The 26,943-nt window shown below is 41.7% G+C and overlaps 1 protein-coding gene across 6 annotated transcripts in view; it reads left to right on the top strand.

The window, feature by feature from the left end:
* The window catches only part of IL1RAPL2 (interleukin 1 receptor accessory protein like 2), a 429,226-nt gene that overhangs the window by 218,125 nt on the left and 184,158 nt on the right, over window positions 1-26,943 (top strand). The window lies entirely within an intron of this gene.

Here is a 26,943-nt window from a genome sequence, read left to right as displayed (position 1 = left end):
TTGAACTCAGCATCCAGCAGAACCTGTTGATGAGGAAATGTCCTGTATGCTGTCAAAGCTGGCCTGAGCCTGAGTATTTAAACCCCCAGGAGTGGGGGAATTTGTTGAGGGATCTGACAGATTTAGGTAGGATCTAAAATCCATTTAGTGTCCTGTAAGTGAAAACTACTTAGAAAGTATCTAGGGAAAGGATGCAAGAGGAGAGGAAGAACATGGTGCTGTGCCCTCCAGCTCATCTCGAAAGGAAAGATCCAGCAACCTCCACCTTAATGACATTTCTTAGATAGAGGCTGTTTCTTTGTATTTTGAGTCCTTGCTTGTTCTGACACCTCACCTTCCAACCCAGACCTACTTCTTAAACCCCATTGATTGCTAACATGAACAGTATTCTGTTGTGAGATGCTCCTCATTTGAACTCACTCCTGTAACCAGCTTCTGTTGGAGCATACTGCCTGTAGATTTTGTTGGGGTCCCCCTACTTGAGGGTGACCTAAGTAACAGATAATTCTGTAGGTAAGAGAAGGTTCTGGTCTTAATCATTTGTTGATGGACTGAGGAACTGACTGGGTTTACACCAACACTCTGGTAGTTCTGAGTAGCCAATTAAAGGATATTTTGTACTACAACCACAGGCTGGGATGAGTAGCAGTTCCCCACTTGCTGTTCCCCCAACTTGGCAGCAGGCTAGTTCCCTTTGGATGTAGGTGCAGAGGCTCTCTGCCCTCTTTTCACTGGTGTTGCCCTGTGCATGCTCTGCATTGCCTGGTATGACTTGCCTCTGGTTTGTGTAGCATCTTCGTACTTGCACATCTCCATACCACAGGCTGAAGAAGCAGCCTGGGGGCCAGGAACTCCAGGTCCTTGCTACTGGACACCTGCTCTAGTCTGCAGGCTCCTGTCTCTTCCACTTTTCGTGGGATTCAGATGTTGTTCCTGAGAGACAGTCTCCTCAGCCCATACATTTCATGCGTATTCACCCACTGCCATCCCAAAAAGCACGTGTAGTTTGGCCTGCTCTCAACCAGACTTAACGCGGGAATTATTCCTCAGGGTCAGTGCCAGGTTTTTTTACTCCCTTCTTAGGGAGGAGGGCTGCTATCCTGAGCTTTCTGGAGACTCCTGCGAAGGCAAGGCAACTACTAGCTTTTTATCAAGCTTCTGGCATTAATCCCTGCCCTTGCTGTCCTGTTTCCCTTCTGTAGTCACATAAAAGACTAAATATACGTGATAAATTAATGAACTCATTTCGTAAATACATCATGTAGTGAGATAGATGCCTATTTAACTTTCTCAGTGAACTTCAAGAACCCAGATTTCCCTTCTTTCCAGTAAATTGGTTTCCATCAACAGAAAAGAGCCTCTCAAAGCTTCTCTGCCAGGCCTCTAATGATAACAAATAACTCTCCTTTTTACTTGATAGTAGACAAAGCAAAAGCACTCTGACATGCTGAGTGTTTAGTAAGGATTGGAAGTGCACTGGTAATGATCACCTGGAGCTTTAGAAATTTGCATGTGCACTGGGATGGTAGGGTTTTTGTTTGGTTGGTTTCTTTGTGTGTGGTGGGGGTGGGGGGGGCTAACAGCCATTTCTTATGATGTCTGAAAGAATTCATAGAAAATTAAGTGACTCTGGAATTATCACAAAAGGCAGTTTTACTTTTCTTTATCCTAACTCCTGAATTTTTCAGTTTGCTTTCTCTTAAATCTTTCTTCCCTTTTTCTTTTTGAAACCTTGGAGAATATGGAATTTATTTCATATTTCTGTCACTATTAATATCTTTTCCAATATAGCTTTTGGGGCACTCTGGGAGCTCCTACTTTATTAGAAGTCAGATATTGAGAGACACTGAACACCTGAAATTTGTGCTAGTGATGGTCACCACTGAGGTGTAATTACTTGAGAACAGTTTTGATCTGAAACAGTTGATGTCTAAGAAGTTAATGATATTTTTACGGGAACGTCAAGCATTTATAACAAACTAAGTCCAACACGTGGCTGATGTTATTATTACCCCTGCTCTCAGTCTATCTATCCTAGTTCGTGTGATTGCCATTCTTGTGGTATTGTAACCACCTCTAGTTTAGATGGACCAAACATGGTGTCAGAGGACATAATATATGAGGAAGAGAGATCTGATTTTTTCTTTATATTTCATGGCATCAAAAAGAACATCTCGTGCATACAATAAATATTCTGAAAGACTTCTACAAACATTCAGCTCTTTCTGACATGCTAAGATAGTTCCGTAGCACTGAGTTTAAAATCTGTCGTTTTTCTTTAGATCAGTCCAAGTGCAACTTTGGGAAGGACCCAAGAGAGGGTTTGCTCCATCAGCAGACCACAGTTGGTGGCCGTCAGAATAATTCTAATGTGGCTTTAAGTACGTTCAGAGGGAAAAACCTGCAGCCCATTCATACTCTGTTTCAGAATCACGGCAGCATTACAAGGAAGCTGAAGTTTGGCCCTCGGCGCGTTGTGGAGGCAGCGGCTTCTTACTCAACGTCTGTCTGTTATGTCTGTCACATTTGCAGGAACTGAAAGCAGAAAGTCACATGCTGCCTACTCAAACCCAGCTAAACTGCTGCTCCATTTGTAAGGAGTCATTTGGTTTTAATTAGCAGAACCTTTTGGCTGTGTTGATACAGTTGAATGTCTCCTCTGGTTATGTGGAGTCAGGTTTTCTCAGGTTCCTGTGTTAGACTTTTCTTTTTTTTTCTTCAAGTGCAAGAGCACAAGGTTTATTTATAAAGCAGCTTTTGCCGCAAGATTCTTATCCAACCTCAGCTAGATAGGTTTGGGTTTTTAAGCAAATTGTATTTGGCAGAGGTTGGCTGGAAGGCATCAGCTCAAATGTGATGTAACTTTTATTTTAGAATGAAGCCAAGGAATTGCTTAGTATCTCGATGTTAAGAAACAGAGGGTGAAAGACCTTAATAAGAATAAAGTGCAAAATCATGGTATAAGGTACTACTGCGTGCCAGCTTAAGTGATTGGAAAAAAATATAGAAAACCTTCTAGTTTTCCTAAGCCATGATGGACTAATTATCCTCCAGTTGTCAATAATTCAGGGTGAATGAAGGGTTCTAAGCAGGAGCTGAAAATTGGAAATAGTCCAGAGTGACGGAAGTGCATGTTCCTGATGAGCCTCCCTGCCCTGAATTCCGACGGCTGTGGAGAAAAATTATTTTAGCTTCACGCGCTGTTTTCCCAACACAGTAGTAAAAGTAATGGATGTTGGATAGCTCCTTAACTTCAGAACATCTCCAAGATCAAATTATTCATTTTAAATCATGGTAGCTGCTTGTGAAAGTGAACCCATAGTTCTCTGAACTCCAGAGTTCAGAGATAGTTGGTTTTGAACTGAAGTGGGGATGCTCTGAGTTAGGCTCTTACTGCAATCCTCAGGCTCTCCCTTCTGCCTTTGGAGCGAGCACTTCCAAAACTTGAGCAAAAACTGTATTTACAAAAAGCCACTTAATAGGATTTCGATGGTGAAGAGGTGTGAAAAGGCTCTGGGAGAGTCAAGTTCCTGGTCAGACTGGTGGTAGATGTGTAATAAATGGGAGGTGCAGGCCATCCTTCATCCTTACCAGGCAAATCTCTGGGTGAGTTTAAGTCATGCACCTAGAACTGCATAGATTAGAGAGTTTGGATAACCATTTGGGTTCACAAACTCAAATTTCAAGGCCCAAGTAGCAGTATTACTTGATCTTTTGAAGGATCAAGCAAGAAATTTTGCAGGAAGCAGCACCGATTATCCCCCCCTCTCCCCAGTCTGTAAACATTACAGCCTGCATCAAACCCTGAAACATGAATGTTATCTCAAATAGTCTTCCTATAAATATGAGCTATTTTAAGCTTTGTTACAGAATTGTTTTCCTTGTGATTCCTTCATGATAATTAGGCAATTAATGTTAATCTAATATTAATGCTGAAAATCCACCCAAGTGAGTGAATTCCTCCAGTTAAAGATACTGACAGTTTTATTTGGCTGCATTGTGTTATCTGAAAACTTTGTGCATTTGATTAGAGGCAACATTAAATGATCATATGCATGTAAAGAGAATGGATAGAAAATGTGAGATTTTTGCAGAGTAGTGCTCTTATTATCCTAGAATCACAGAATCATGTAGGTTGCAAAAGACCCTTAAGATCAAGTCCAACCATTACCTCAGCACTACCAGGTCCACCACTAAAGCATGTCCCCAGGTGCCACATCTGTATGTCTTTTAAACATTTCCAGAGATGGTGACTCCACCATTTCCAGTGCTTGAAAATCCTTTCTGTGAAGAATTTTTCCTAATATCTGATGTAAATGCTCCCTTACGTGCATTTGAAGCTGAGTGCAGCAAAATTCTGAAGAGAGAGAGAGAGCACCTTGTGAGGAGCATCCAGAAGTACTCATTTGATTCTTTTTTATTCTGCTACACTCATTCCTCATTTTCTTTTCCTGTTCAATATTTTTGTGGTATTTATCCTGGTTGTTCTTTGGAGCAAGGCTGTGGATTCACATCCCATCACTTGCCACACACTGTCTTATCTGCAGTGGGTCACAGAGGTGGGGGGCACTGAAAACACTGAGAAGGAGCTGGGAGCATCCACAGGCAGATTCCAGGGCACCTCAGAGAGCTTGTACCTGCTTGCCTGTTGGTGCAATAGGGTCTGGTTCTTGTCCAGGAAACAGTTGAAGAGCTATTACACACCATCCATCTATTTTCACTAGGATTATAAATGTAAGTAGTTAAACTACAGGTTGATAGTGATATTTGTTAATGTGACAGTGTGAGGAACCAGCCCCTTAAATCAGGCATTTTAATGTTTTAGGCAGTGAGAGTTTTTCAAAACTGTTACATTTTTGGTTCTATGTTATTTTGGGTTTTCCACGCTTTTTTTTTTTTTTTTAATTTGAGTTGGATTTGTCTCTAAGAAAGGTAAAGTGAAGAACAAAAGGTGTCAAAGATGTTTTGAGGGCCCTAAGAACCTTTGGAAAGAAGTTCTCTGGAGGAGAGGGAGGTTTGACAGTCTGCTTTGTCAGGGCAAGTGGCTGCATTTGGAGTCCTTTGTATTACAGCAAAGGGCTGTATGCATGTAATGACATCAACTTGGTCCAAACTTCCTTTTCAGAAGTCACATTTTTACAAGAAAAGTTTTACTTTCATTTCATGATGAAATTTCAAAATGAAGCGTTTTGCTGAAATTCCTATTTGGAAATCATAGAGCCCCAACAGTTTTCGTTGTTGTTGTTGGTAGTTTTTTCCCCCCTCCCATTCCTGCGCACCAGGAAAAAGCTGAACTGCTTAGAAAGAGGGCAGGGAATGAACCACTTTCTCTCACAATTTGACAGCCCTGTCCTTTTCCCATTTCCTCCTTTTACAAAAACAGGCAAAGGGTATCAAATAATCAAGTAGAAGCTGGATTTTCTGACTTCCTGTTTTGGATACATTTGGCAGTGATTTGGGATTCTGTGCAAAACACCTTCTGTGCGATAATAGACCTTGGAGGAATTTTAGTGATGGTTTCAGTCCACTTAAAGTCTGCCTTTCCATGATGGCAAATGGTTCTGTATTTTATCGTGTCAGCACCTACACTATACCCTGGTATCTGATCTGAACCTTGAGCAGTTTATCAGTGTTGCAATTGGAATGGCTGACATAGGTAACTGCTATGAACACCTATAACTGCAGTATTTAGAGGACCAGAATGACAGTTTTCAATTTTATTTGGCGTTCACCTTTCCTAAAGAATTTCCATTAGAAGATCAGTGTCAAAAACTTAAATCTCTTGTTGATAGGTGCCTACTTTGCAGATGTGAACACTGCAGTGATTTCTGTAAGCCAAGGATACCAAATGGAACACTGCTATGCTAAGGTGCTTCCAGGTACTGTGTTAGAGGTTTTATCTGTTCTGCTCTTCCTACTGGACCTATTTCTGCTATCTTTGCTAGCACTGTGGCTGCACTGTGCATATGGACAGGCATATGCCGTGAGATGATTCTTCGGGGGATGTTAGTCTGTGTAATACAAAGCCTTTTTGTCACTAGACCAGTCTGGCATCACTTGTCTCTGAGGGTAACTCCAGGGATCTGACACAATTAGCGCTGGAAACAGTGAATTGGTTTAAATACTGATGTTTTGGAAAAGATCTTGTACTTGATGTAGAATCGAATTCTGTGATTCTTTGAACATTAATGTGGATGTGTACTTCTTGGACTTGCTGAGAAAGTTTGACCTAGTAAGGCACCGGTAAAAATAATTCAATTGCAGTGAATGTACGTGCTGAAGATCAAGTCAAAGCAAATGAAGCAGATCTCTGAATTTGTGAAAAATGAAGTTATTGGATAAAATTGTACAGTACATACCAACTCCATATGCTGTCTTAGTAATGCTATAATTAAGCCAAAGAGTCATGTCAAACTGGCCTTTTCCATCTGCTCTGTGATCTGCTCTGGGAGCAATTTGAAAAGAATGACAGCTGACCTCAAAACCAATGAGTTTGTTTAATGTATGATCCACCAGAAGTGATACTTAAGCAGAGCTCATCCACTTTCATATACGGGTACTAATTGTTCTCCATTTAACTGGGAAAATCACAATTAGGTTTGCTGTGATGTAGGCTTGTTCATAGTTTTTGTTTCAGTAAATGCCTCTTGGTATTAGTTGAGCCATTTTATGGCTCATAAAAATATTCTTCCATTTTATTTGCAGCTATGTAAACTGCAGTGTGGTGGCACAAGTTTTAAATAGCACTGTTGGGTTTTTCTCTTCCTTTTTTATAGCTTTTGCCAAAACAAACCTGTTAATAATAAAGTCTCAAAAGTTCAGTATGAGTAATTGACATGTGAGACATGCGAAACTCAGCCTGTATTTATAATACTAATTGATTTCATTTATTTTGTATCCCCTGTGAATTTCTCACTGCCAGTCTTGTCATTATCTTAATGTTGTTGTTTCCAATAACACTCATAAAAGTCGTTTTAAAGGCAGGGGGTCTTACAGCACAGATGTATCAGGTGTAAAGCTTCCTTTCCTCGGAGGTGATCAAATTGGCTAAAAGAAACCCCGTGGAATGGTACAGCTTAAAAACCAGGGGCTGTCCATCTGCTTGAATCTGTGTTACCTTGTGAAAGTCTGCTTAACGCTCGTTCCCACAAGTGCCTGCATTCAGATAATGTGGCCACAGGTTTTTGTTCTGACAGGGAAGTGTGAAAAATGTTGCTGCTGGAATCAGTATTTGGAAGGTCATAGTCATTCCTACAGAAGGATAGCAGGGCCTGTTCGTGGGAGTGAGCATTAAGCAGATCAGCAAAAAAGTCAGAATTAGGAGTGAGGAATCTCACTTATGTTCATGTTTTAAATACCAGATTGGGATACTCCTTTCCCCTTGCCTGCATGCTGGGCATCACAGGATGAAGGGATGCAGGAGGTGCTCCTGCAGTAGTTGTGTGATGGTGTTTGATGCTGCCTTTTGGTGTGTGTTGAGAGGGGAAAGGCATTTAATCCCCACTGTAGTTACTTGGGGAGCCTCAGAGCCGCAGTGTCTTGGAGCAGGTAACGTAATGTTTTATCAGAACACAATTTCCCAGCTCCGCTCCTGGAAAAGCCATATTGTGCCTCACAGTTGAAACTGCATTAGCAGTGTCATTGGTAATGAACTGCACCTTTTAAGTAAGGAGGGCTGAAGCAGTGTGAGTGGAAGTGAGCTGAAAATCGTGTCTGGGGTGACCTGATGAGGCCACAGGTGTGAGTGGCCCCAGGCTGGTCATGGCAGGGTTACAGCCAGTGCTTCACTGCAGTGTCTGGCTGCTTTGCTTCAGCACTGATGTGGAAAGGGAAGGGATGGGTGTCTTGGCTTCAGGTGGATGTTACAGAGCTTTTAATGCACAGTCTGTTAATTGTACTGTGTCGAAGCTTTACCTGTTTGGGGTGGCAGGTTTACTCTGAAGACTGTTGTCGGGGGTATTATGCAACGATCTGTTATTTCAAGAAGTATTAAACAAAATTGTTTCCACATCATGAAATAGGGAGATGACCTGCCAGAAAGCCTTAAACTTTCAAACATGCCTGTGAACCCACTGACCTTCAGGATACAGTAGAGGGCTCCTATTTTCTTTTTCCTTCAGTCCTTGTCCAGATGGGATGGCTGGAGGCACCGTATCAGTGCAGGGGAGAGGGCCTCTTAATGCCATCACCATCATTTAAATATTGATCAGAGCTTGTGGAGGGACCGTGATGGCTGCTGTGGGAGGTTAGTGAGCAGAGTCCCTGTAGGCTTTTCTCTGCTTCGGCGAGCAGAAGGAGCCGTGTAACCACTGGCTGCTCATGGGTCAGTGCTGCTGTGCAAGACCAGCCTTGCACAGTGCTCGAGCTGTGAATCATCAGGCCCGTGTGAGGAGATTGCTCTGCAGCTGGGGAGGGGAAGCCACAGCCTTCCCACTTGCTTAGTGAGGCCCTTGCTGGTGAGGTGTGCAGGGATGTGGCACAGACAGTGACGGCCCCGCTGCAGCCCCACTGCCTTGGCAGCAGTCCCAGGCTCCGCTCCTCTAAGCACAGCATGGGTGTTTTGGGCCAGAGCTGTGGCAGGTTTAGCAGCTTGCAGTGTGGCTCTGAAACACATGTGTGCAGTCTGGCTCAGTATCTGTATGTCTCCCTTGAGACTGCTCCTTTCCTCAGGATGTTGCTCCAGGATGTGCAGCCTCCTCGGGTTCTGGGGCTGTGCAGCAGGACCTAAGAGGCTCAGCTAAGAGGCAAGCCTGTGTTTGTAGTGGTGATGCTGCTTTGAGGTCCTGCTGAGAGCTCTCCCACTCATACCTGCATCCTGCTGCTGGAAAGAAGGCACCTCAAGGCAGGATTGTCTGCATTGATTGTTTGCCAGCACTGGTCCTCTGAAGTGCCCTTAGGGAGACGTGGTTCTCCAGAGGGGGGTTTTGTTTGCTATGGAGGTAAGCACAGCATGGCTGGGGCACTCTGCCAAGTGGGGTTCATCGTCTGAACAACTCAGAGATTCTCATTCCCCCCCAGACTATTGCAGAGGAACTTTCCCAGGGCCCACTGCCCCTCAGCTGCCTGTCCCAGGAAGGAATGATCTCCCAGTCGCTGCTCCATGGTATTTCGTGCAAGAGGTAAAAGAGAGGAGGAAAAGTGGCAAAAGTAGGAGTAAGAGTAAAGATCTTGCCAGTTGCTGTAATATTCTGGAATCTGGATTCTGTGTGTCTCCTTTTAGTGGCTCCTACTACTGCATGACCACCGTTGTATGCTTCAACTGAGCCAAAGTGAAAAAAAGTCAGTTAAGCTTTTATCAGGGTCATGATTCACTTCAGGTGTACATTTCCTTTCAAAAAGTGTTTTTTCTGTGCCTGCTCTGAAGCTCAGGCAAGGGCAGCACAGAAGGAAGCTGAGGAGGGCTCTAACAGTGGACTCTCACAGTCTGGGGATCCTTCCGTGCTCAGGGCTTAGCAGAGACATCTGTGGTGTAAGTCTAAATCTTGGCCTCTGGTCTTGGACTCTGACAGCTCTGAGGTGAAAATAATGTGGAAGGCTGATGATTTCAGTCTAGGTTTAATTTTGATTATTACTTTTTATTAACCGAGACTCCAAGCAAGCCATGAGCAGGAAGCACATGCAGTGAAAGCTGTGAACTGCAGATTTGTGTTCAGATCTCTTCAGTAAAATTACCTTCATCAGGAACTGCCTGAACAGTGTCTTTTTTTGAAAGAGTTGCTGAGTATGAAACTGCTTTTTTTGCCATGAAACTTCAGTATTTCTGTTTTCCTTAGAAAATTGGGATAATTCCTTTTATCTGCTTTTCTTATGAAACTTTTATATTCCTGGGGATAAGCTTATTTTTATCTCTTTGATACACATCTCAGCATGACCTGTGATTTTTATTCAGCACTAAGTGGCAAATGTAAATTACAGTCACACAGAGGAGATGACCAAGTGCTGTGTGGCTGAACCTTGGTGGCTGCACAAGTACCAGTTTGCACGCTTGAATTGCAGAATTGACACTTTTTGAAAACTCTTGTGCATTTTGAAAATGCTAATTAGGAAAGGATGGCCATTTTGTCCTCTTTCTAAATGTGGTTCCAGTGTCACACCAAAATGTTATTACTTTAAGTACCAGAGTTCCCTGAGACTTTCCCTTTTCAGCTTCATTTAGGTTTCTGAGCTGAGATTTACAGGTGCTTTGTGTGATCAAGTGACTGCCAGGCTCTGTGAAAGCCTGGAGATATTGCACATGTAAAAATGATCTTGCCCCAAATGTTTTTTTCTAGGGTACTAGTTTACTAGGTAATAACCATTTTTAGTAAACCAACATCATGTCAACAAGGCTATTGTCCAGATGGCACATTTAGTCAGGTTTAAAGTGCAAGTGTACGCTAGATAAATAAAAAATGGCGATAAGTTAACACAGTAAAAATAATAAAAAAGTGACCTCCTGCATACTCACATGGCCAAATATTAGAGGTTGGGAAGGAATTGCTGTATTTCATTGCTGAGTGGCATAAAAGCACAGAACAAGTGGATGGAAAATGTCATATTAGCATAGTTGTTTTTCAAGTGTTAGTGTTAACAAAGCTCTTTTGACAAAGTCTGTACTAGATCATTTTTTCTAACAAAAGAAAATCAGATTTGAAACTGCATCTTTAATGGCCTAGAGATTTTGTTAGCATATTAATCTGAATGGTGGGCAGACTTTGTCTCCTCGAGAAGGCTGTCCTAAGATAGCCTTCACCATCTGGGGGGATGCAATACCAGGGAAAGCCTGGCCTTGGCAAAGCTGAAAGAAATGATCTTCAGATGCTTTTTGTAGGAGGACTTCTTTCATTTGCAGCTGAAGCTTACAGAGCACAACACTTGGTCTCATCTGACTGTGAAACTTTTGTCAAAGCTCAGAAGAGACTTGGTAAAGTTATACAGGCATAATGAATGCTTGAATGATTCAGCCACCTCTTTGTGAACATTGTCTTTCCATCCCCAAAGAAATCCCATGTCTCTTGTACATCATTTCACCAGGGGAGCTTGGGTCTGTATGGCCAGATATTTTTGTTTCTTGTCTCCCTGCAATAAAAGTGGCAATCCTCCTGCAGGCAGAAAGGAAAGGGCAAGGTGCTTGTAGGAATTCCCATTAGAATGTTTAAAACATTCATCTAAAGGCTCTTGAGGAGGAAGACAAACTTTAAATGTCCAAGTTTTTTTTACAGAGTGCACATGAACCTAGTTAAAGTCTGTGGGTTGAAACAACGCAAAAAACCCCAACCTGTAGGAGACACAAGGGGAAAAAAAGTTAGATAAGGTATCCTGTGGAAGCCTGTTACCTGTGGAAGTTTTGGAAGTCAGAGGTGATGTGCTAAACTTTCTTCACTGAATGTATGCAATGGCAATTAAAATCAGGAGGATGTTAATAAGAAAAGAACAGTCTGAGCTGTATACAAATTGGTTTGCTGGGAATCAGGGTTTAAATTGGGGTATCTTGAGCTCTGGTCCACAATGCATCAGAAAGTGACCTCTGCATCAGCTGTGAAACAACTGAAAACAAACAGTGTGGTATAAAGTGGAATCAAATAAAAACAAGAGAAACATTTTAAAATTTAGGCTTACTTGGATGTGAAAATCACTATGGCAGCAGGGTAACAGCTGTTTATTGCTTCCCTCAGATCTAGTTTAGATTATTCAATTTAGGGCTGTTCCAAGTGCCAGCTGATACCCTCTCTCCACTGGTAATTCTTAGTCCCTTTAGTTTGGATCTAAACCCAGACTGGGGTTCCAGGAGTGACTGTGCCCATCCACACTGCTGTCCTAAGCCTTCATGGTGGTTTTTTGGTGCATCTCACTGATGTGCAATGTACACTGGTCACATTTGCACAGGGAAGGAAGGACTGGCTTCTGTTCATATCCAAAGAATTTTATTGAACGTTACTAAAAAACATGATACAGTTTAGAGGAACAAGCAATGATAGGCTAGATTCTGTTAATTATTTCCTTTAAGATCCATTCAGGGATGCAATTCCTGCAGTTTCAATTGTTTTTGTTATGCCATAGGCACAAACACAATGCTCACGATTATTAATTTCCTTTATAGTTGAATGAAGGAAAGAACAAAGTACAAAATCAACTAAAGTGTACTTTAGTTCAGTTTCCTTCTCACCACCAGAAGTTCTTCCCACAGATTATGTGTTTGAGAGTTGGCTTGTGTCTGGGAGCTCTTCTCTTAATGCAGGAAGTCTGAAGCATATCACTTCCAGAATGAATAGAAAGTCCCATCCTAGGGCACCCTGGGCTAAATCTGTGCTAGCATGCAACTGAGTGCAGCAAGAGCAAATTGTTAGAACAAAGGATTTGGGGCAGAAGCATGTGTGGTTTGTGGGGGTTTGCTTCAAACCAGATTGAATCCTGGGTTCTGCTGATCCCTGGGTTGGGATGTTTCCCAGCTTCATGGGGCAGCCTGACTTGGACCTGTTTGTCTCCATTTGGGGCAGGGTGCATTTGTGTGTCTACCTGCAGTGGAGCCTTTGGGGTAATATCCTCCTGATTAAATGCAGTTTCTATACAGCAAACCCCACTTTGTGGATTAAACTGGGAAAAGTGAGGGAGGACAACAGTAGGATTTGATTCCAAGCTGCACTACTGCCCTGAATTGTAATGACAGTGTGAGGTGTTTCTGAGCAGCATTATGGCTTGAGCACTCAGTCTGAGCAGATGTCTCCGAGGATGAGAGGTGGGGAACCAAGTGGTGGGCTTGGGGTACCCTGGGCAAGTTTGATTTCAGCAACTGAGAGGGAATTTAAAAATTTACGGAGTTTAAAATTTTAGCACTTTCAGGTATCTCAGCAAATGAACGGAATGTTCCTTTTGTTCTGATGGGGTTTTGTCTGGAGCTTTAATTAATTATGAGGTGAAATTCTGTTTGGACTGGGTCCAGGCATGCTTACTTTTTGTATAAGTGGTTGGGTTTAAAAGTCATATGAAACTTGCTTGGAGCACTTTGGATTTCATCTATTTTCTTAGCAGTTCTCAGAGAAGAACTGGATTTAGTAAGCTGATGAAATGCAACCAGATCATGACCTGTGCTCAGTCACCAGTGTTCCATATTTAAATGCCATAGGATCACAATATTATATTCCTGAACTGGAATGATATGATGAAGTATCTTGTGATTGTATTGAATATTGTTTCAATGAAAATATATAAAAACCAGTAGCTTGATAAATTTCCTACCTATTTAGGGAATTTACAAAGAGTTCATGCATTGCCTCTCCTGGTGATAATAATTTTTTGTTCTTAGTGTATAAAAGCTGCAGAGCATTCATAGGAGGAGAATTTTTCCAATAATCAGCTACTTGAATTTCAAATAGAAACATTGTTTAATAAAGAATAAAGGGAAACAGTATCCATTTCCATTTTGCAAATGAAGAATAGATTATAAACCCTGGAGCTATGTAGGTGTTTAACTCTTTTAGGGAACGGACATTTAATTATCTTCACAGTCTGGGCCTTAGAAACTGTAATTTCTTTACTACCATAAACAGTTCACCCAAAACTGTGATTAAAGGCTTAAGGAGTGTATAGTTAACTCATAAAAATATTTACATAAATTTTGCTGATTCATTGCACTGTAAAGCATATCCTTATTTATTATTATTATAAATTAAACTCTAATGTAGCTCATGCAAAGTCCTAAATGAGTGCCATTCTTTTTCATTAGGTAGCTCTTTAAAATCAATAACATTTTCTTTAAGGGAAAGCTTTGGCTGTTACTAATTTAAATCTCATTAACTTTTGCCTTTTTTTTTCTTAGGGTTCAATTGGAGCTACATTTTTCATTTAGATTTGGAGCTGCAGGCTATATGTAATTCCATTTAAAAACCCAAGGTAGAAAGGAATAATGTTGGGTTAACAGTAATTTAGAGAACGAAAAATTCAGAATATTTAGCATGCAGCCTACACTTGTCATTTAGCAGTAAATGGTTTTCCCAGCATAAAGTTTGGAGATGCCTGGGCGTTTGAGAAATTCTTTCATAATTAATGTAAAGTTTGCAAAACCAGATTGAAAGTCACTCTTCTTGCACCAGATTCTTTTGATTTACGTACATCTCCATGCAGTGAAAATTTCTGAATATTCTTGAGACTCAGGGTTGTAACCCCAGTCCCCTCTGTCCATGCCTGTGTTTGCATGTCTGTTGGTTTGGGTCTGGTGGGACACTGCTGTCATCCCTTCCATCCTTCAAACATGTTATCCGTGCTCTCTGGAGTGCCTAGACTATTTTTAAATATATGCAAATAGAAGCAAAGAAGTGCAGGGTCTGTGATGCCTGCTGAGTAGATTTGTCTCTTCTAACAGGAGAAGCAGTTCGATAGCAACTGGGCTATTAGTGGTGCTTTTTGTTATCTCAAGTTTGTAGCTCGTTAATGAGGTTGTATTTGCTTATCTTTTTTTACTGAAGACACACTAATCAGTCCCAGGGAAGAGGGGGAAAAAAATCCAATTCTCATCATTTTGATGACATACTTTGGAATATTTGGTATTAAACAATAGCAAAAAATTCCATTGTGAAGGTTTATGCAGCCCCAGGCAATCTGAAGATGGAAAAATTAGTACAGCTTTTCAAAATAGTGGTTGGCTGGAAGGGTTCTGGCACCATGTTATTCACTGTGCATCAAAATTAACACATTACAAGCAGTGGTTATTTTCAATTATGTAAAAGTAGATGAGTCTTTGGAGAGATTAAAATGAGATTTGTAATGGCTTAGGAGAATTCTTAAAATTGACAACTTGACACAGCATGATTTCAGATTATGTGAAATCTGGCATGAGGATATTTATATGTCTGTTTGTAGAGATTCTGTTCAAAGTCATCATAATGGAAATATTTACAACGAAGACATAATAATGTCTTTAGTATGCAAATCATTCTAATTGCATTTCTTACACTGTCAGCCTCACAGTGAAATATCATTTATTTCACAAGTGACACATGAAGAAATATGATTACATTTGTGATACTCTTATTTTTAATAGAAATGCAGCAGTCTTCCTATTTGAAGAACTTCTCTTTATCAGCAGTTCCCTTAACATAGTTTGTATGACGTCTGCATCTCTTTATTTCTGCTTCCAACACAGCCTCTCTCTGTTTTATTCTTCTTCCCCTCTCACAAAGAAGGTTTGCTGTAGGGACGTGCTTCCAGAAGTGTCGGCACCCTCTGCAGGGTGCAGAGGTTGTGGGGGAGTGCTGATCCCCGTGGGAGCTGGATGCCATCCACACCTCTGAGGCTAGACCCTGTATCTTGTGAAAACAGGAATGATTTGTTGCCATTAAATTCTGCTTTAACCTTGATAAGAGCACTTGAAAAGTGCCTTCTCTTTTTTTTTGTGCCCCGGGAACACGTGTTAGACTGTCAGACACCTCTCACTTCACTTCCCTGTCTGTAGGCCAAAATCCTTACCCTGAGGTCACATGCCTCCTGTGTGCTTTTTCCCCTCTGGCTGGGAACAGTCATTTTCCTCTTCCCTCAGATGTAGAGCTGGACAGATGACAGTTCTGTCATCTCAACTGAAAAATCTGTCATTAGGAACTGAAAGAATAATGCAGTTAAAACACTACTAAAATTGACTGGGTTGAATTAAATAGAGCATTTTTAATTGGGAATGCATCCACTCACAACACTGTGTGTCATAATTAATCCTCCCTCCTGTCCTCAGCTTCCCCAGTGGGGAATTTCCCCATGATTTGCAGAATTCTACTTACATTTAACGGGGGTGCTGAGGGAGGGATCAGGGGGCAGGAGACCCTCAGCCAGGAGCCCTCCCTGAGCAGCTGAGACAGGGGCAGCCTGCCCACCCCAGGCACTGAGCATTTGCAGCCCCTCAAACTCATTGAGATAACTTCAGCTAGGCTTTGAAATGAGCCCCCTCTTTATGAAGAAGATGGATGGAAGAAGAAGGTATCCAGCTTTGTGTGTCCTCCCTAGTCACTGTGAGTTTTTTTCTATTTAAGAATTTAAGTACTGATTTTCCATGTTTCAAAGGATGGTGTCCTAAGTGGAAAACATAGTGGTTTTCTTTGGGGCGATCCCTACAGTGGCCAATCCAGGTGTAACCACCTCAACACTTTGAACTTGTCCTCCAGCTGTTATGGCAGTCGATTCCCAAAGCTGGGGCAGGAAATGAGGGCTGGGAGTTAGGTCAAGAAACTGGGAGTGAGCAAGCAAGAAACGTGACAGAAAATGAGCAGCCTCCACATAACCTACTGAGTATTGGGTAACCAGTCAGTACCAGTGGAGAGACATCAATTAAACATGTTGCTCCAGTTATGTAATTTTTTCTGGTTTATCAGTAGCTCGTGTGGAGGCTTTTATGATGAATTTCAGAGTTGTCTTTTACGGTTGTGCTGTGATGATTTAATAACAATGTGCTGATGGGTGGTGGGGCTGCAGGACAGTGTCCCACCTGGATGACATGTTGACATCCAAAGAAAAGCCTTAGGTGCCCAGGGCTCTCCAGCTCCCTCCCCACCCCGCATCCCAGACCCAAACTCCCGTCTTTGCCAAGCCTTCTCCCGGAGCTCAAATATCTCCTCCCCCCATCCCTCTCAGGCTCTGCTCCGTGAAACAGGCGGCAGCTGCGTGTTTTTGCAGTGAGTTGAGGCCATTGAGGATGACAGGGGGCCCATGAATAAAACACAGACCTGTTTGTTTTGTGCCGTTATGAGCAAATGATGTATTAGTAATGAAGTATTCGCAGTTTTGTTGCTTTTTGCTTCCTAATAAATGAAAGGTTCCTGTCGCCAGGTTTTGTTTCTAGCTTATGAAGTAACAGGAAAATGTGAGGAAAAGGCTGTAAACTGGGCTGGTTTGGGGTCTGTCTGCTTTATCATGGTTCTCATTTAAAGATAGTCACTGCTGTGTGTCAGCTGGAAACAGGGCCAGTTTCTGTGGGGCTTCAATCCATGTTGGCCCTGTTCTGATTCTCCTGAGTAAAGGCTTTGGACAATGACTGGAAAGAGGATGAAGTCGCTAGGAATGTGCCCATGGGGGGAGCTGCAGTCCCAGTGATGACTAAATGGCCCCTCTACCCCAACGAGGAGGCATCACCAGGGCTGGGGCTGGGGCGGAGCGAGGACCCAGGAATGGGAGCCCAAGAGGGGAGACTGAGGAGTTGTGGTACTGGTGACAAGGCCTGCTCAGGGCCACCACTCACAACTCATCTGGAAGTGGGTTGGGACTTTGGGGGAACTGTCAGACCATAGCAGGGAGCAGGGAGAGTTGCCATCACACTCCCCTTTTCATGGTCTGTGTTCATGAAATGGAAGTGGGTGTGGTCCCGTCAACGCAGCCCTTGTTTTCACTGGAGGTGCATAACCGGGGAATGTGGGACTGCTGGTAGATTCAGTGCTGCAGGAAGTTGCAATAGGCAGCTTTTAGAAAATGCATTTGTAAATGTAACGGTGTTCCTAAGCAAATGAGCAATGCTGTGTTACAGAGCACAGCACTTCATTACCAGTTACTGCTTCACCTAGAGAGATGTGTCTGTAGCACAGGTAGATCTTGTAATGGCTCATTTTTCAATCATCCTTCACTTTTCTTTCTTAGATGTAATTATAATGGCTTGCAATAAGGAAAACTGTATGTTTGTTTATTTTAAATAGAAGCAAGCATTAAGAACAATGTTTACTGTTTAAAAATATCTCATTTTGAAAGCACTTCATAATTCACCACTTACAGACATATTTTAATCAAATAGGCCTCTAACACTTCTATTCATGGTTGTCTATAAAAGCAAATGCTGTTTTTATTTGTGAACGTTCCTTTTACTGAAACGGAGTTTGGTGCATGCCAGTCAGGAGTTTCCTATTTAAATTCTGCTGAATACATGCAGATAATGAATTTAAATGAGAGGAGGAATTACTACTTAGGTTAGTGCATGGGTCACAACCTTTTCAGACAGAGGTCTTCCTGTCATGCAAGTGGAAATGGTAATTGGCTCACTGCAGCTGAAATTATCTGTGCCAGATAACAGGAGGAATGGTAAGTATGTCTTAGATATCCAAAGGTAAATGTGTAGAGGCAAAGCAAATGACCAAAGCTGGTTATTTGTTGCAAGTGAATTCAGATGAACTTGACTTGTGTTCGTGTGCGTGTCCTGATTGAAAATTGTGCATTCTCTCTCTTTTTTTTTTGTTTTTAATTTTTTAATGTTACAGTGTATCCACGCAGTAGTTCGCAGATATCCAAGGCTCAAAATATTCATTCTACCTGGTGTGTTTATGATGGGGAGCTAGTTTTGTAAAGCATTTGGTAATCCTCTGACGGACTAACTACATCTTTGCAAGTTAGAAAATAAATGATCAATGGGTAGGGCAGAGCATGTGCAGATCCAGATATGGATATTTGTGTGAAAGGCTCCTTTCACGTGCCTGTGAATTGTGACCAGCAGGGGCTATGTTGGTGATAGGACCAAATCATGGGATCAAGTAGGTTGGAGGAGGCCCTTGGAAGTCTGGAATCGGGGCTCCTGCTCACAGGCCTGGCACAATGGCACAGTTGGCAGTGCAGGCCAGTCAAGTGTGTTGGTCAGGCACGAGTTGCCCATGGAAACTGAGGAATTTGGGCTACCAGAAATGTCCCTGCTCCGGTGTCCCAGTGAATAATTGCTTAAACCTTGTACAAATACCATGGAGGTCATCCACAGGAATAACTTAGTCCTGCTTTCCTCTTGTGGTGGGGTGTGATACTCTCCTACGGCTCTTTTGAGTCTCCTCGCTCTCTTCTTATGTCGAGTAATCTTCCTCTGCCACAGGTGAGATGTGGGAAGAGCCCTTACAGCAGACCTGGGTTACTCAAGGATTCCCCTCTGCAGACAGGGGAAGAAATTAATATAGCCTGGTGTATTCAAGAGGGAGTCTGTCTTCTTAACCTAATCCAAACTCAAGAGGACTCTGCCCTGAAAGCAGATAATGCAATTCAAACTGTCCACATATTTGAAAAACAGATGAAAAATAAAATAACCTCGTGCATGTACACCAGTCTGTCTGCCTCACAGAGACTAGAAAGTTAATAGAGGTTCATTCTCTTCAATTTTTAATTCTTATTATTCACAGTTCTTTCCTACAACTCCCTTCTGGGAATAATAAGCAGTGGATATAGAGTTTTCTAATTGTGTGATTACTTGAGTCTGCAACTGCCTGATCTGGGATCTAGTTTCCATTTACTTTACCTTCAGTAACTTTATTCAAAGGGACTAATTAAAAGAGACTCATCAATTATTGAGATGAATTCAGCTTTGTTCCCAAAGTTTGCATGGTGCTAAAGACATGAAAACAGAAGTGTGTGAAAGTCTCTGTGGTTAATGTGATTGGCTGGAGACTATTAAAACCATCTTGGAGAGTGTCCTTAAAGAACTCATGTATAGTCAACATCACTTAAAATATTAAATGGATATACCTTCAGGTATAAAGTGTATTTTCGGTGTGGTGCTCCTCACCTGAAATCTTGTTAGGATAAAAGTTTTATTTATAAATGCAATGGAATATTTTCAGTCTGTTTTACTTGCTAGTAGTATCAGTTACTATTCTCCCTTAGATAGCGATTTTTCTTTCTTTGTATCTCCTTTGTGTGAAGACAGTTCTGTGCACCAAAGAAGTATCAGAGATGCTGGGAAATCTCTCTTTGTGCTTTTCCATCACTCATTAATTCCCTCAGGAATCTGAAGAGCTAATAAAAATGACAATATTCATTGCACAACATGTTAGAAAAAATTACTTTTTCCCCCTTCTGGAGCCTGGAAAACGGAAGTATTTTTATTTGCTAGATTTTGTGGACAATATGTTAAAAAAAATTGGAGTTCAGGTAGGTTTCAGAACTGGGTAAACAGCTAATTTACAGTCTTTGAGTTCATACCTGTGTTTGCACTGACTTCTTGAGTACTTGAGTTGTTCATTTATGAATTTAAGGATTTAAACAGGAAAGTTTTGTTACTTGGTCACTCCAAGAAGCAGATGTAATGTCAAATACCTGATCCGGTTCCTCCAATCTAGAGCAAGATACTTTTTCTGCCTAAAATAATGTTCCCTTTCTAGTTGGATAAAGAAAAAAAGGAGATATGCAAATATCATGTTATTGCATGGCTGACTTTGAAGAAAGAGAGATTAATTTATGGATCCTCAAACGACAAAAAAAATTTAGTTGTTTGGATATCTTGTTTGCCACAGATCATCCACTTGGCTTTACATCTGTAGAGCAAAGAAGGAGGCTGGGCAGAGGCAGGAGTTTTGCCAATGAACTTCCCCACAGCTCTTCCAAATCTGCTCCCCCATTGCAGGAGGAGAACTGGAGCAGGAAGGACAGGCCAGGCAGTGCCAGAGGGGCTGAGAAGCCAGGACGGGCTGGGGCACATTCCTTGAACCCATGTATGGGACTTCACAAAATACATGAAATCATGAAGCCATGATTTCTTTATTGTTCATGTCCTGGCTCTACTGCTGTTGATTTTCAAGGTGCCTTTTACATTGTTTTCTAACATGGTGACAGCTGTGGAGAACCAAGGCATTATATTGAATATTTAAAATGAAGCCACTTTTATAAGTTCCAATTTCTGTTTACTTCAACACAGGCTCTTTAAAAACCTGCCAGATACTGAAGTGATTAGGAGATCAAGGTCACCAAACACTCATTTTTAAGGTAAATATGCTGCATTTTAAGCAGTTGCTTTAGTGCCCTCTGTGCTCAGCAGAGCGATCCGCTCCACGCAAAGAGCACAGCTTTGGAAGGGCACTTCAGGTTCCATCTGTCTCCAGGAACATCTGACTTGGAAGAGGTAGCAAAGAATATGATGAGAACAGAGATTTTCTTTCCCTCACAGAATGTGTCTCAGAGCTCTCTGTACCCAGCAAAATCTTAACCTGCCAGCTGTGATTTGCTCTTCTCTCCATCAGCAAGCATTCCCAAAAGCCCCTGTGATAAGGTGCCACCTGAAAAGCTGGCTCTGACAAGTGCTACAGGATGAAATGCCCCTGTCCAGTCACTTCTACTGACACAGCTGCAGCATTTTTGTTCTTCAAGTATGATTTCTAAGTCTTGACCTCATTAATATGCCATCGCTCCTGGAAGCTGAGACTTTGTTCAGGTTTTTTTCTCTCCCTAGAGAATTCTGGTGATCTAGTAGTATATTTTCTTTTGCATTTTCAATATAAGACTGAAATGCTCCTGGCACCATATGCATATGTAATTCAGAGCAGAGCAATCCGTGGTTATTTGGACCTCTGGCGATATATATTTACAGTGTGTTTGACCTCAAAGGAAATGATGAGTGTTCGAGTGGAATATTTGACATTTGAGTTGGGTTGTTTAGCTGTATATCATAAGAAAAGCTGGTCAAAAAAATGAAGCAAGCACAAGACTTAAAAACCTCTTGGTCCATCTTATAGAAATTTGAAGCTTTGATCAAAATTTGGAAATATATCAGATAATGTACATGGATAACTAAATGCATTTTTCCTTATTTATGACCCAGATTTGGATAAATATTTGCATGTTGCTAAATCTAGTAAAGTAGGTTTTTTGCACTCATCAGTACTTGCTTTAGGAATTTTGAAATATTTGCACTTTTGCATGTCCTGAAAGTCCCAAACTTTTTCACCAGTAAATTTGAATGGTCTACTTCTTGCTAGAAAAAAATCAGAAAGTGGAGATCAGAGTATAGAAACTACAAAGTCTGTGGGTTATCGTCCTCTTAACTGTTGTTTTTCTATAGCAAAATAATCTTGGTTTATTGCTGAAACAAGATGTTACTGTGATAGAAATTAACTAGTCGGAGTTGTTAACAGGGTAGTAGGAGAAGCATGGCGAAATTCACCCATCTTGGATCATGATAAACTTATTTTTTTCTCAAGATTGGTGGTTTTCTAATTGGTCCTATCTCCAACAGATACATTTTTGATTTACTGTATTTCTCAGGGGACAACTATTTGTATTTTTTCTAAAATGCAGTTTAAAATTTGAGCACAGTCAGAGTCAAAACCAAAGGTCCACTTGACTCAAAGAAAGGTAAAACTGTGACTCACAGAAAAGAAACATCACAGACACTTTACCTAAACTTCCCCCTCCTTTCCTGCCTGCTATTTGCAGTCGCTCCTCTGCTGCTGGAGGAGGGCACCCTCCACACCCTCCTGAAGTACCGCCAGCATGGACGACTCCTTCTCTCCTGTAAAACTGGGTAACTTGTTCTCTATGTTGGAGATATCAGCTCAGATATCTTTAGTTAGAGTGGATTTTTATTAATAGCTGTCAGAGCGTCCTTTGACCATCCAGTTTGGTAGGTCAGCCAAGCTGAGGGAGCTCCACACACAAAGAGCTTACACTGCTTCAGAGGTGACATCCATTATTTTGAAGAGTGAGCAAAGTGGTCAATGGACTGTTTTATTTGAAATGTGTTCTCTGACCAGCAAATGTGTCTCTGAACGTCGGAGTATTTAAAGATTACTGCAAAGGGAGGGGATGGTGTCTGTCAGTTTTTAAGCTGTTCAGCTCCCTGACACAGCTCATGGTGTGAGGAGCAGGGGACCACATGCTGGGCTCTGCTGACTGTCAGGTCTCACGTGGCAGTGTCAGGCTGTGATGAGATGCTGGCAGGGGTCTGCAAGCACCACAGCAGCATTAGCTTAGTGTAGCCAGAAAGCCAGAGATGTGAAACCAATTATGCATGGCAAGGCTGATCCAATACCCTGACCCTTGTGAAGATCACGTCCGGCCAAAGCTGTTAGAGGTTTTACTGTGTTTGCTCAAATGCAGGACGTGTTCCCTCTTCTCCAGAATCAAGATCTGAAAACACCAAGTTGCCAAAAATTTGTGGGCTGTAACTGATTTCTCTCCTTTAAGAATCTAAAAAATTTGCATCCCTCTTTGGACATCCTTAATGGAGTGCATCTATCATTCCCACATGTCTGCAAAGCCTGAGCATGATGGATATCAGTTCCTGGACTCTGCTGTTCTACAGCTAATATGTACATAAAAATATAACTCTTATATTAGAGGAATGGTAGTTTTATTTCCGACTATGTACCTGCAGTCACAAGCATTGCTTGCTTTGTGGAGCAATAAATTTAATACATTAGCTAGTCTGGGGTTTTTTAATTATTTATTTGTAGATGATTTCAATTTAAAATGAGATTTTCAGGTAACAAGGTAGGCAAACATGTTTAACAATGCCATGATATAAATTGCTGTAGGTGACAGATCCCTACAAAAATTATAACAGGCAGATTCGCTATGCAAAAAATTATTTATATGACAGCAATCAGAAAGACAAATTACTCAGAGACTATGTACATGCTCCTCTGTAATTGCTCATAAATTATATGGTTCATGTTAAAATGCATCTAGACTCCCTAGACAGTGAGGTTTATTTAAAATAAGAGTAATGGGAAATTATCAGGAAATGTTGAGGAAGAAGATGCAGTACACACTTTGGGTTGATTGTTGACATAAAAGTACAGTAAGTTATTGTGAGCCAACTTAAACTCTTATTTACTTAATAATTTTGAAACCTTCATTTTCAATTCACTCTCTCCTCAGGTTGCATTAGCCTGGATAGATAACTGGGATGGGCTCAGTGGGGCTCTGCCATGATTCACTGCTGCTGTGTTTCCCAGCCCCGGGGGACACATTGGGACTCTCTCCTGCACCCTTGCAGGGCTCTCATGACCTGAACACCTTCGTGTTCTACACAATAGGGTGGAATTGGTCACTTGGGGCAGAAGTTACGCTGAAGGAGTGGGGACACTGACTGATGGGCAAACCTCTTTTCCTCAGGAACCTGGGCTAAAAATGGGACAGGTTTTTTCCATATTCTCTCAGTGCTCCAAATTTAAAATAAAAAATATTTCAAAAAATTATTGAAGGTTTCTAAAGTGCACGCAGAATATACAGGATTTAATCTGAGTTGGCTTTCAGTCAGGCATTTACCAGGTGATTATAGGGTAGCAGAGAAATAGTGTATATACATTTATTATGTAGTAAGTTCCTCTCTCTAATGCCATTATTTTTCTCTTCTTACCACCCTGATTATGTTACATATTGAGAGCCAGCCCCAAAAAAATGACAGCAAACTTTGTTCTGGATAATGGAGTGCCGGACTCCACCTAAGCAGCTCCAGTCATTTGTAATGACAGCTTGGAGAATACTCCAAAAGAATCTAACAATGCTCACGCTCCAGTGACTGACAGCACGGCAAGAGGAAAAATTCCAGCTTCCATGTGAGTGCAGGGAGCCTGACCTAGATTTTAGCCTCCACAGCTTCATAAGAGGAAACATTCTTGACTGTGTATTTAACAAGAAAAAAAAGAGTGAGGGGTAAAAAGTCATCTCCTGTTTGATTAGTCTTTCTTCGATAATTAAGATTTAGTCAAGGCGGTCTGCGAGACTTCTCTCCTCTGCAGATGTCATCAACCCTGTAATGAATGGTTGCTCCATTCCCTGTGTGCTCTCCTCTGTAATTACCACCTCCTGACATGCTGCAGGGAGGGAGCTCTTGCAGGGGAGCAGCTGGGGCAGGCAGGGGCAATGGGCAGGCACAGCCTGCCTGGCACCTTCCCCGCCACCAGGCTCCCTGTGTTGGAGTCAGCCTTGCTGTGGGCTGCTGAAATTCTTCCATTTGGGCACTGTTAATGGGAAAAGGGTCTCCTGTGTAAATTTCCTTTTCTTTAATTTTTTCTTCGAGGTGCAAATGCTGTGCTGGGCTCAGGTCACTGTGCCCAGTGCCCACTAGAGCACTGGCAGTGGCCAACAGAGCACCAGCACCACTGTCTTGTTCTCCTCTGGGGGCAACTAGAGATGGGTTTTAGCCACTCTAGTGATCTGCTTGTAAATAATCTTTCAAATGCCTTTCATCTCTTCCACTTCAACAAGTCAAATTTTGAAAATAAAACAGTGAAGAAGTGCACACTAGAAGGGAGAAGAAGTTTTCAAATCAAAGTGGAAGATGAGACAGATTGAATGACACTGAAGGATGATTAGCATTAATTTGAGCTGTGCTTCGACAAGTTGTTTGATGTGGATGTGGGAAAAATTTTACTGGAATCAGAGGCATTTTCAGCTTCCAAAGCTGGATTTCCATATTGGGTCAGTACCTGACTCCATAACTCCTCCTAATTGTGACTCTGCTCTGTGAAACAAATGAAAAACTGGCACCATTCTGCTTGACCCTCAAGCTTTCCATGTGTGTCTGAATGTCAGTTATTCCTTGCTGTGGTTTAACTTTGCTGAACCAGCACAGGTTTGAAAGCATTAGGTGATGTGACAGGATGCGATTGACACAAGATTGACAGGATTAATTAGTCTGGATCTGAATTCCAGTTCTGGGCACCCCTATTCATTTCAGCTTAGACTTTTGTGCCTTTGCTAAAGTGCAGGAGGAAGGGTGCCTTTGAGAATATCTGTGTGTCGTGGAGAACAAGAGATGAGCCTTCTGGAGAGCTCAGCATTGCCTTTCACATCCCTCACTGAGAGAAAGTGACTGTGAGCTCTGCACTGCTCTTTAATTGTAAATCACACCAGCCTAAAGAGCAGGGCTTATAAAAAGCACAGAGTTTTGTGAGGAAGCTCTGTATGGAGTACAATGATACCTGCTCGATGTAAAAGACTTCAGTCCACTCTATAAAATAATTCATGGTGTCAGAGCCAGGCTTTAACATAAAAGTGGATTGGATGGGGTTGTAGGACTGGGAGAACCAGCTCTGCTGCTGGTTACCCATGTCTGTGTAACAGTGATGCAGAGAGAGGCCAGTGCGGTGTTTCCTGGGGTCCTGACAAGGGCGTGTTCAAGTTACGACTTGCAGCTTTGGTCACAGTGAAGGATGTTATAAACCTGGAGGGGATGCACTGAGAGCAAATACTTCTGTGCAGGATTTTCAATTCATTATTATCCAAACTTGTCCTGTTGTGTGTGGCACTAAGTGTGAGAGGGTGAACACAGAGGAAGCAGTGATGCTGCTGCAGCAGCGAGGAAAACGAAAGTCAGTAAAGTGCTGATGGCCCTTCAGTTGATGTCATTAACAGCAGCTGTTAAAAGCAAGAAGCAATGAATTTTAGTTTAAATCAGTGGGATGTTTTCATCAAAATGAAAATGAAAATTGAAGTTAACCAAAACTGTGTGTACATAACTTCAGGTGAAGGATTTGGTTTGGGGACTTTTCTTGATGAGAAGTCAGCTGGCACAACCAGCTGCTGTGTTTGCACCTGCCAGCAGGGTGGGGGCAGGAGCAGGAAACACCCTGTGGGTAAAGGTGTTCTGAGACCTCCCTTTGCCTGCCAATACCCTCGTGACCGTAGGTACGTAACATAGGTTTGAGTATTGGGTTTCCCTTCCCTCCTGAGCTTATGCTAGTTTGGGGGTTTTTTTACAAGTAACATTTGTTTTGCAATAAGATGTTACATGGAAGTTATGTATCAGAAAAGTATGAAAGTGGTCAGTGTCAACAGGTTTAAAATATGGTTCAGGTGCGTGGCTCATGTGATCACAGTACAGTTAAAGCCAATTTATGGCAATGGGAAAATTAAAACCCTCCATTTATCACAGATACTTTTGAATGATGGAAGAGAAGCCTGAAAAGATGTCAGACATAATTTAAAGGCTGTAAAAACTGCTAAAAAAAGGACCAGACCTGATATTTCACCATGTGTAGAAATTTTGGTTTGCTGCATTTGTTTAGGAAGTAAATTAAAAAATCACTTGAAGAGTGCATGCTATTGAAGATGTATATGAAATGAAGAGTGTATAAGGATATCCAACATTTATAGTTTGAGAATTAACATTGTAAATGCAGAAGAGGCAAATTGAGCATTACTTGGTTGAATTTGAGGTAGCTGCATGAAGGGTAAAGATGCTCCACTTACTTGTAGCTGAATATGATCAATAAATTCTGAAAACTACGTATTTAATCAAGTTTATTAATT

Source organism: Chiroxiphia lanceolata, chromosome 14, assembly GCF_009829145.1.
Source record: "Chiroxiphia lanceolata isolate bChiLan1 chromosome 14, bChiLan1.pri, whole genome shotgun sequence".
In the NCBI taxonomy this organism is placed as follows: Eukaryota; Metazoa; Chordata; class Aves; order Passeriformes; family Pipridae; genus Chiroxiphia; species Chiroxiphia lanceolata.
The sequence above is the reverse complement of the archived record's forward strand: the minus strand, read 5'-3'. Positions and strand labels throughout refer to the sequence as shown.